General features: G+C 36.6%; 1 non-coding gene across 1 annotated transcript; it reads left to right on the top strand.

The window, feature by feature from the left end:
• The first annotated feature begins 11,846 nt into the window (after positions 1 to 11,846).
• On the top strand, positions 11,847 to 11,983 carry LOC143857467 (small nucleolar RNA snoR136). Its single transcript, XR_013238664.1, has one exon. It is a non-coding gene; the product is annotated as a small nucleolar RNA snoR136 (small nucleolar RNA).
• The last annotated feature ends 63 nt before the right edge of the window (positions 11,984 to 12,046 follow it).

Here is a 12,046-nt window from a genome sequence, read left to right as displayed (position 1 = left end):
GGGTCCTCACCATCGGTTGTCACATTCTGAAACGAACAGGGCCTTAATTTTGAGTCCAATAATCAGTTTTGGACTCAATCCAAAATGAACAGGCCTGGGAGATACGGTATATAAAATAGAGGACTACACAGAGTCACTTTACCAGGTATAATGAGTCCAGCAGGGAAGTAGGTATGTATGTGAAATCAAGACTTTAGATCTTGTAGAACATCTTGAGGTGACCCAAAGTATTGTTCTCATCGTGAACGGGCGGGCATTCCATGTGTTATCAAGGTAAACTGGCATAAGTGGAGCCCGATAAGGATGTGTTTGGATTGCCGAAATCAGGAACATGAATTGCCAACCTATTCCGATTCTCTTGGAAACAAAATGGAAAATATCAAATTTTTTTTTTTAAAATCATTCAAACAATGGCGGAATCAGAACATATTCTGCCTGTTCTTTTTCTCTCCTTTGATTCTGCCGGCCCGAGTGTCATTTTTATCCTATTAATTCCGTTAAATTTTCTGACCAAACACCAACATTATGTTGACTTTTTATGCAAAAGTCTTTTTGTAATTCAATCTTACAAAGGGGTGCTTTTAGTCTTTTACATTGGCTTTGCTTTTTGCTTTAGGGCTTCTCACTCAAAGTTAGAGCTTCCCTCCAAAAGGACTAAAGCCATGAGAAAACTTTAGTCCTAGATGGGAAGTGTGAGAGGGTGAGAGTGGCCATATATATACTTTCACTTTCTTAGTCTTGTGAATGAGAAAGAGGTCATGAGAATCCTACGCGCACGGATCACCCACTTGGGTCCGGTGGGCTTTTGGTATTACCACACACGCGCGCCGCCCGGCCCGGCGCGTGGGCCCAAAGCCTTTTTATTTTCTTTTATTTCTTTTCTTTTTCTTTAATCATTATTTAATACTTTTTACCGTTTGAGATTCCTTAAATCTTGGTTTTGTGACCGTTTGGGAAACGTCTCTCACGCACTAAAAGAGTGCGACGTTTCATCCCAACGTGTCTCTTAATTTTTCTATAAAAACGGTTTTACAGAGATAGAAACATACACAGAACGGATTCTTCTTCTGCTATCTTCTCTCTGGTTTTCCTTCTGGTTTTCCCCAACCTTTCTGATCAAGGCTTTTGGCACGTATAAGCAAGTTGTTAGGCATCCGGGCTGCGTGAGTGCACACCCCTGGAGCGAGAGTTGTTGTATCCTGGAGGCATACGCCGTGACGCCCATCTGCACCGTTGATTCGTCATAGTGGGGGCGAGATTTGCCTTAAGGACAGCGAAGATTCTTCGTGCCTCAACTCGATAAGTGATCTAACGATTTGTTCTTCCTTTACAGTTTATTATTGCAGAAAATTGTTACTGTTGAAATCTGCTTTTGGAGTTACCAGATTAATTTCGTATAAGGTATTATCTCATCCTAAATTACAGATTTGCACATCAATTTTTATAACAATCTTAAGGCAAAACTTTACGATATGTGATCTGTAATTTGGGATTCCGATTATTGGAAATTAATCATCATGACTTCCCAAACCGAAAGACCGGAAAAATTTGATGGATCGGATTTCGGTAAATGGCAAGAAAAGATGCGATTCTTTCTGACCTTTCTGAACCTAGATTATATCTTGAATGCTCCTGAACCATCACCTGATGAGGAAGAACCTGCAAGAACCCATCTCTCTGAGAAAAGGAAAAGAGACAATTATCTCTGTAAAGGCCATATACTGAGTTGTCTCAGTAATCAGTTGTTCGATGTATTTTTCAGAATTGAGTCTGCCAAAGAGTTGTGGGAAACTCTAGAGCAGAAATACCTGGTTGAAGCCGCGGGTTCTAAGAAACATCTTATTGGAAAATATTTCTGATATCAGATGATAGATGTAAAATCTATTATGGATCAAGTAAATGAGATCCAGTTGATTGTTTCTGATATTCTTGCTAGAGGTATTAAAATAGAAGAACAGCTCCAAATTGGTGCAATCATTGAAAAATTACCACCTTCATGGGAGAAATTCCAAGACACCCTTCTGCATGACAGAAACGATTTTTCTCTTCAAGATCTATTTGTATATCTTCGAACTGAAGAGGAAAACCATTTCAGAAAACAGAAATCAAAGGCCTATGAGTTTAACTCTAAGGCAAATCTCACTGAATCTTCATCTGGAAAGAAAATCTATTCTAAACCTGGGTCTGGATCTGGAAAAGGAAATTTCAAGAAAAATAATAAGGACTTCAAGAAAAAGAAAGGTAACTGCTTTGTGTGTGGGAAAGCAGGTCACTATGCTAAAAACTGTCGCAAAAACGACAAGAAGAAAAACCCTCAAGGAAATAATGCGCCTCAGGCAAATATGGCTGAAGATCAATATCTGTCGGCTGTAGTATCTGAAGTGAACCTGGTTAGCAACGTGAAGGACTGGTGGGTGGACACTGGTGCCACCAGACACATCTGTAGTGACATAAGTGTATTTTCTTCTTACGAGCTTGTAGGGGATGGAGAGCAGCTTTTCATGGGAAACTCGTCATCATCTGCTGTGGCGGGTAAAGGAACAGTCCTATTGAAGCTTACATCTGGAAAAGTTCTGAAGCTCTGTGATGTCCTTCACGTACCAGATATAAGAAAGAATCTGGTGTCTGGGTCACTTCTGATCAAGAAAGGTTTTAAACTAGTTTTCGAGGCTGATAAATTTGTCATTACTAAGAATGGTGAATTTGTGGGGAAGGGTTATTCTAGTGAGGGTTTATTCAAACTGAATGTATCTGAGAACATTATGAATAAAGCATCTTCTTCTTCTGCTTATATTATTGATTCTTCTTGTTTATGGCATGGTAGGCTAGGTCATGTTAACTATGCATCTTTAAAGAAAATGATGACCATAGGTCTAATTCCTAAAAGTAATCTAATAGTAGATAAATGCGAAATTTGTGTGCAATCAAAGTACTCTAAGAAGCCTTTTCATAGAGTAGAAGAAAGAAAATCAGAACTTCTTAGTTTAATTCATAGTGATGTATGTGACTTAAACAATGTTTTAACTAGAGGAGGAAAAAGGTATTTTATTACATTTATAGATGATTTCTCTAGATTTTGTACTGTTTATCTTATTAGATATAAAGATGAATCATTTGATAAATTCATTTCATTCAAATCTGAAGTAGAGAATCAGTTAGAAAAGAAGATCAAAATCCTAAGATCTGATAGAGGAGGTGAGTACACCTCTAATGATTTTAGTGATTTTTGTGAATCTCATGGCATAATTCATCAAGTAACTGCACCTTACTCTCCACAACAAAATGGAGTTGCTGAACGTAAAAACAGAACTTTAATGAACATGGTAAACTCTATGTTAGGGAGTTCAGGTTTACCTCAGAACCTATGGGGAGAGGCTCTTCTCTCTGCTTGTTATATTCTAAACAAAATTCCATTTAAAGATTCTGACAAAACTCCTTACGAGTTATGGAAGAATAGAAAACCGCATTTTAAATACCTTAAAGTGTGGGGGTGCTTAGCTAAAGTTAGGATTCCAGATCCTAAAAGTTCTAAGTTAGGTCCTAAGACTGTTGATTGTGCATTCATTGGATATGCACAAAACAGTAGTGCATATAGGTTCTTAATCTATAGATCAGATCATGTTGATATGCATCCTAACACCATAATTGAATCCAGAGATGCTGAATTCTTTGAAACCTTATTCTCTTATAAAACTAGTCTAAGTGAGAACACACTAAAAAGACCCAATGAATCTATAGAAAAAGAGCATCAAGTGTCTGAGGAATCTGTAGAGCCTAGAAGAAGTAAAAGGGCAAGAGTAGAGAAAAACTTTGGTCCAGAGTTCATTGCCTATCTTCTAGAAGGAGATCCAAAGACATATAAAGAGGCAATGTCACTTCCAGATTCTTCATTCTGGAAAGAAGCTGTCAAGAGTGAAATAGACTCTATTTTGAGTAATGGGACATGGATCTTGACAGATCTGCCTCCTGGTTGTAAACCTATTGGTTGCAAGTGGATCTTTAGAAAGAAATTAAAAACTGATGGAACTATAGATAAGTTCAAAGCTAGACTAGTAGCTAAAGGGTTTAAGCAAAAAGAAGGAATGGACTTTTTTGACACTTACTCACCTGTAACCAGGATAACCACTATTAGAATCCTTATTGCCATAACTGCAATCTATAACCTTGAAATCCATCAAATGGATGTCAAAACAGCCTTTCTGAATGGTGAATTAGATGAAGAGATTTATATGGATCAACCTGAAGGCTTTGTAATCCAAGGCCAAGAGCAAAAGGTATGCAAACTTATAAAATCTCTATATGGTTTAAAACAAGCACCAAAGCAATGGCATGAGAAGTTTGATAGTGTGATGCTATCAAATGGATTCATAATAAATGAATCAGATAAATGTGTTTATAGCAAATTTAGTGGGGACAGTGGTGTTATTGTTTGTCTGTATGTAGATGATATGTTGATCATCGGAACAGACATAAGTGTAATTAAAGACACTAAGAAATTTTTATCAAATAATTTTGATATGAAAGATCTGGGAAAGGCAGATGTAATCCTGGGTATCAAAATAAATAGAAACCCAGAAGAAATAATTTTAACTCAGTCTCATTATGTAGAAAAAATATTAAGGAGGTTTAATCAATTTGATTGTAAACCTGTGGCTACCCCATATGATTCTAGTATAAGATTATGTAAGAATAAAGGGAGTGGAGTAGATCCACTTGAATACTCTAGAGTTATAGGGAGTCTAATGTATTTGATGAACTGCACTAGGCCAGACATAGCCTATGCAGTGGGTAGACTCAGTAGCTATACCAGTAATCCTGATAGTGATCACTGGGAAGCACTAATTAGAGTATTGAAATATCTTAAAGGAACCATAAACTATGGTTTGCATTTTTCTAAATATCCTGTTGTACTAGAGGGGTATAGCGATGCCAATTGGGTATCTGGATTTGAGACCAAATCTAGGAGTGGATATGTCTTCACTCTAGGAAGTGCAGCGGTTTCTTGGAAGTCTACCAAGCAAACTTGTATAGCCAGATCCACTATGGAGTCTGAGTTTATTGCTTTAGAGAAAGCAAGTGAGGAAGCCGAATGGCTTAGAAACCTTCTGTCTGATATTCCACTTTGGAATAAGCCAGTACCAGGTATTACAATCCACTGTGATTGTCAAGCTGCTATTGGAAGAGCAGGTAATAATGTATATAATGGAAAATCCAGACACATTCGTCGGAGGCATAACTCTATAAGACAGTTGTTGAAGAATGGAGTGATAACCATAGATTTTGTAAGATCAATTGATAATATATCAGATTGTCTTACAAAAGGACTAAATAAAAATTTAGTCATAAGCACATAGAGGGGGATGGGGCTGAAGCCCATTGTTTAGATCACCTATAACAGGAACCCAACCTATCTGACTGGAGATCCCAAGAAGTAGGTTCAATGGGAAAAACAAGTTATTTGAGTGATCTGTTTTGCACCAAGTTGTATGTGAATTAAGTTCACTAAGCCTATCCCTATGGTGTGGGTGCAACCTGTAACGGTAAGAGGATGAGTTGTAGGACTCTTAATGTTATCTATAGCTGACTAGCTGTCATGCTGATTGTCAGTGGGGTGCATAGTTACAGGGCACTCCTGATAGATACACCTATATGAGTGTGGAAGTGTGGCCGCTTCCTATGAGAATTGGGCTAAATTCTCTAAAGCTCTCATGAAATCAGGATATAGCACATGGCCGAAAAGTGCAACACCGTATGAACTTGCTTATGCCTTCTGTGTTGTGTGTGTGGTATGTTGTTTCAGTTTATTACTAAAAGTGCTTGGTTCAAGACGTATATTCACCAAGTACTTGATAAACTCGATATACCTGCACTAAGTAAAGGTTCAAGTCCAAAAGACACCTCTACTGATGCATAACACATCTTGCCTTGATCAAATCTATTTACATTTATGATTTATTTCTTGTAATTTTGAATTAGTGGGGGATTGTTGACTTTTTATGCAAAAGTCTTTTTGTAATTCAATCTTACAAAGGGGTGCTTTTAGTCTTTTACATTGGCTTTGCTTTTTGCTTTAGGGCTTCTCACTCAAAGTTAGAGCTTCCCTCCAAAAGGACTAAAGCCATGAGAAAACTTTAGTCCTAGATGGGAAGTGTGAGAGGGTGAGAGTGGCCATATATATACTTTCACTCTCTTAGTCTTGTGAATGAGAAAGAGGTCATGAGAATCCTACGCGCACGGATCACACACTTGGGTCCGGTGGGCTTTTGGTATTACCACACTCTTGCGCCGCCCGGCTCGGCCGGCCGCGCGCGTGGGCCCAAAGCCTTTTTATTTTATTTTATTTCTTTTCTTTTTCTTTAATCATTATTTAATACTTTTTACCGTTTGAGATTCCTTAAATCTTGGTTTTGTGACCGTTTGGGAAACGTCTCTCACGCACTAAAAGAGTGCGACGTTTCATCCCAACGTGTCTCTTAATTTTTCTATAAAAACGGTTTTACAGAGATAGAAACATACACAGAACGGATTCTTCTTCTGCTATCTTCTCTCTGGTTTTCCTTCTGGTTTTCCTCAACCTTTCTGATCAAGGCTTTTGGCACGTATAAGCAAGTTGTTAGGCATCCGGGCTGCGTGAGTGCACACCCCTGGAGCGAGAGTTGTTGTATCCTGGAGGCATACGCCGTGACGCCCATCTGCACCGTTGATTCGTCATAGTGGGGGCGAGATTTGCCTTAAGGACAGCGAAGATTCTTCGTGCCTCAACTCGATAAGTGATCTAACGATTTGTTCTTCCTTTACAGTTTATTATTGCAGAAAATTGTTACTGTTGAAATCTGCTTTTGGAGTTACCAGATTAATTTCGTATAAGGTATTATCTCATCATAAATTACAGATTTGCACATCATTTTTTATAACACATTAGCTAGAATAAAAAAAGGATGCCAATTCCTGCCCCTGATTCTAGCAATCAAAACATTATTCATGTTTTTAAGAAGGAGAGTAAAAGCGACTTTTTAGCATTTTTCAATATAATAATAAGAGACCAACAACTTTACTATCAATTATAAAAATAAAGTAAAAATAAAAGTAAAAAAATAAAAAAACCTTGGGTCCTAAAAGGTGGCATGTATTTGAGATAAAGACCAGCAATCTTGTAGAACCTCATGAGAAGGTCTTGTTCTCATCTCTAATGGGCAACCCATGCAAAAGATAATGAACTACAAAAAATCAACTTTGCAACATCTCTTGATAGGTCTTGTTCTCATCTCTAACTACCTCTTTGTAGTTTGTGAGAAGGATTTGCATGAGTATGTAGTTTTGAAGCCTTTGAAATGCTTTGCAAGGGGTTTCATTTGGATGGATTTAGAAATTTTAGGATTTTAATGGGCTGGAACTATTAATTGTTAGAAACAAAATATTTTGATATAGGGTTTCCAGGTTTTCAATGGTTGGGCTTTGATTTTGTGTTTCAAAGGGTTTCGTTGAGGGCTTTAAATGGTTTCAATGATCTCATTTAGGGTTTCAATCGTTTTGGGGTTGATTTTGGGTTTTAAAGGGTTTCATTTAGGGTTTGAGAGGGTGTAAATATTTTTATTTATGGTTTGAATGGCTTTGAATGGTTTATGTTTTCATTTAGGGTTTGAATGGCTTTGAATGGTTTAGGTTTTCATTTAGGGTTTGAATTTTTTTGCACTGTTTTGCTGATCTTTGCAATTTCCTTTTTATTTTTAAAAGTCATGCTAATTTCAAGTTGTAGGATATTCTTTTTTTGGTATGCAGCAATTCATCAGTGCAATCCATTTTACGATCAAGAGCAATTTTGATTACTGGAAGGCTTCTTTCCGCAGAGTAAATTTTCAAAGTTGTTGATAAAGCTAGTAAGAAAGTCCTTTAAACACTACATGTTCATGTTATTGATATTTTGCTTCTCTCTAATGCCATCATGGAACAAAATTGGCTATGCTTTAAAAAACACATGTTTATTTTAAAAAAAAATCGTTTGCATTCTAATGGAACTCGTATCAAGGTTAACTATGTGAAATACAAAGGGAAGAGGAAGAATGAGGAGTAAAAGAGGAAGATGGGAGTAGAGAGAATTCGTGAGGCGTCTCCCTTGTGTGGGGACATCCCTCTGTTATTACGAATCAACATGCAAAGATAAATATTATACCAATGCCTTTAATGAGGAACCTAAATGAGAGTAAAAAAGATGCATAAAAAACACTATGAAACTATGATTTATATTTTCTGGCATTCCTCTTACGGTGCTGGTACATTGAGCTCCTTTGCCGTTATTTATAACGGCAAAGGAGCTTCAAACAAGTGGAATAATAATTTCTGAGTATTTTATTAATCGAATGAAGATGACATCTACGTTAGATAAAAAAAAAAGAGAACAGTTCATCGGCATCCTTATCCATTGTAAATCTGTAGTTGAAAATCTGTCCATACTCCTTAATAGTCCACCGATCCGCCATTCTAACTTTTTACGTAAAACCCTGCCCTTGCAGCCTTTACACTTTAGCACTGCACCAGTCATGTAAACCTCAGCCTACAACTTGTTTCCCTTTGAAAACTACCATACCCCTTAATAGTCCACCGATCCGCCATTCTAACCATTAGTGCAAATACTACTACCATTTCAAAACCATTTGCAAATAAGATTACAGGGAATGATATTACCTATTGTTAGTCTTTTCCTGAAAGTGGCTTTATTTTCAGGAAAAGACTAACAATCACCTCAGCTAGCATTGTGGGTTTGCTCCCCATAGACCCGAGTTCGAACCCACACCCCCCCCCCCCCCCCGCTCCGCGTAGTTACCCGATGCACATGGTTTACAGGTGATTGCGTGCATCTGTAGGGATTAGTCCCGCCCTAAACTGGGGTAGGGGATACCCTCAACTCAACTCAACTCAACTAAGCCTTTGTCGCAAACTAGTTGGGGTCGGCTATTGAATCCTTCAGAAAATTTTAATGAAGAAGGTGAAAGGATCCACCTGGCTCAAATTGACTAAGTCTAATCCTGATACTAGTTGGGTTCGTCTATATGAATCATTTTCTTCCATTCTATCCTATCGAAGGTCATGTTCTCTGTTATGTTCCTAGCCCTCGAGTCTTTCCTCACTATTTCTACCCAAGTTGTGGGTAGGGGGTAGGGGATACCCTATGTGATAAAAAAAATGCTTGAAAATGGGGTGGAGACATAATTTCCCTGTTTGGATTGCAGGAATTTTCTAGAAAATTTCGGAAAAGAAAAACTTTTCCAGAATTTCATTCTTTTCCATTGCTTGATTACATGTGAAAAAAGTAACTTGAATCAGTGCAGTTCAAGTTTTATTTACACTGGACCTTTAATTTGTAATTATATCACTGTAATTTATTATTACTCTCTAAAACATGGAGGCAAAGAATTCATGGGAAGAAAATTTGCACAATAACTGCTTTTCCTGCAATCCAAACAGGGATTGCAAGAATTTTCTGGAAAAAGTTTGGAAAGGAAAAATATTTCTAAAATTTCCTACTGTTTTTACATGAAAAAAGATAACTTAAACCAACACTATTCAATTTTTACTTAGAGGGACCTTTAATTTATGATGATATCCCTCTAAATTAACCATATAATCATATATCATTTTCCTGTAAATCATGGAAAGAAAAAAAATCAAGAAAAATTTTTCTATCAAATATTTTCTTGCAATCCAAACAGGGCCAAGATCATATCCAGAATTTTTAGATGTATCCAAAGAGTTCCTTAGTCCCTAAACAACTTGGTTTCTACATTATGTTTCTTTGGGAGCATTAATTTTATGGAGTAATGCCTTTGAACCAGGTGTAAGGTAGAAGACATTCTTATGGAGATGGACCGTATATTGCGACCAGAAGGGGCGGTCATTATCCGCGATGAATTTGATACTGTTATCAAGGTGAAAAATATCGTTAGATTTTGATTTAACAGCATTAGATTTTGATTTGTAGACTTCCCATTATTTATTCTGTAAAAAAGGTTTTGACATTCTTCTGAAACCTTTATTTTTCCAACTACGATGAATAAAGAAGTATCTTTCGATTTGCTGTGGTTGTTGGGTTTCACTTCTTGGCTCCATTGTTTAATATAGTATGTTCGTAAATGCACAAATTGAGGCCTGCGTGTTTGATACTACTTTGATCATCTAAAGATTCCCCATTGGGCTCTACTATCATAATAAATTCTGCACATTAAACTACAATGACTCTTCCATTTGATATAAGGAAAGAGCCCCTGTTCATTGGGAGTGTAAAAAACAAGAGGGTTGAGATTGTTTGATCATAGATTTTTGGGGCTTGGCCTAACTCCATGATAAGGCGGAGTAGATAATGATCTTGAACATTCAATGGTAACAAAAACACCTTCACAGTTACAAAAATATGGGATTTTTCTCGTGAGAGAGAGCTTGAACATTTGGTAAGCAAAATAGGGGGTATTGGCACATCCACACATCTAACATACAGGGTATGTAAAGATGAGATAAGAAAAACAAAGAAAGCATGAATCAGAAGCTCTGTTATGCAGTTGAAATGATCTTGTGAAGTGGTAATTAATTAATTCCAGCGGCATCAAAAGCGTAATTTTCTTTGTATTTTCAAGTTTGAAATATTCATTCTTCTGAGAAAGAGAGGAATTGTAAATGATGTTTGAGAGCTCTTAGATACCATATAAAGAGCTCTTCCTTTCCAAACTTTTCCAGATAATTCCTGCAATTTGTATTGAGATAAATTCCACCATAAAACTAGACAAACGACTAACAATAACAGAAGAAAAAGTTATAGCCATGGTTTCAAATTTCGGTTTCGGAAAGCGTTTTGCTCCCCACCAAAACCGAAATTTCAAAATGCAAACCAAATAAAATAATATTTTATTTCATATAAAGCAATTTTAATCCTTAAATTTCAGCCGAAATTTCAGGGAAAGTATCTACAATTTCGGTTTCGGGGTTGACCGAGACCTGAAATTTCGGATTTCAATCGAAATTTAAAACCTTGGTTATAGCATGAGAAGAAGCAAATGCCATTAAAGCAGTAGATAGTCCACTTGAGCAATGAGTAAAAGCATAAAATGATTGCACAATGTGAAATGGAAAAAAATCTTGGCCAGCTAATGTTCAAAGGGAAATGATATATTCGCCCCCTTTTATTCCTCGGGCTACCTCTTGTAGTGTAAAAGAGCAGTCATAGATACACTAGAGGGAGGTGGCCCAGGGAATAAAACAGGGTAGAATATACATATATACATATATATATCACTTCCCATGTTCTAATCCTTGCTAATTGAATTTGGGGGGAGCGGCTTTCTAGTGGAAGGAGATTCATTTAATGTGATTGCTTAGATTAGTGGTGGTTATTTGAGTACTTGTCACTTTTCCATTTTTATTAATAAGCTGAATAATATTTTTTTTAGCAAAGCATAAATAAACTAGGACCCGTTTGGATTGCAGAAATTTTCTGGAAAAGTGAAAAATATTGCTAAGATTTTATATTGTTTTGACACCAAAAACAGATAACTTGAACCAACACTATTCATTTTTTACTCGGCAGGGTCTTCAATTTATGATAATATCCCTCCAAATTAACAAAAATCATGTTATTTCTTTCTAAATGGTGGAAAGAATGAAATTTTTTAAGAAAAGATTTTCCACCAAAAAATGAATGAAGGAACAAAATCTCTCGTCATACAAAACAAAAATCTCATCCAAGAAAAAAATTTCTTTGGGAATTATTTTTTCCTTTCCACAATTTAGAGGGAAATGATATGACTTTGGTTAATTTAGAGGAATATTATTGTAAATTGAAGATCAGTCATGTGTAAAAATTGAATATGGTTGGTTCAAGATATCCGTTTCCGTGTGTTAAAAAAAGGAGGAAAATTTATATGAAGCTAGCTAAATGTTCCCCTCGCTATCCAGTGTAGCAATTTATGTTGCATTTGGACGTTGGGGAGCTACATTTTTGAAATGGGAAGTGATATATCTCTAAGGACCAACAATCATATCTTGGGTCCAGAAAATAGCC

Source organism: Tasmannia lanceolata, unplaced genomic scaffold (genome assembly GCF_043159265.1).
Source record: "Tasmannia lanceolata isolate RefF3 unplaced genomic scaffold, GAP_Taslan_0.1 ptg000024l, whole genome shotgun sequence".
Taxonomy (NCBI): domain Eukaryota; kingdom Viridiplantae; phylum Streptophyta; class Magnoliopsida; order Canellales; family Winteraceae; genus Tasmannia; species Tasmannia lanceolata.
Note: the sequence above shows the minus strand (reverse complement) of the source record. Positions and strands in the feature narration are given on the sequence as shown.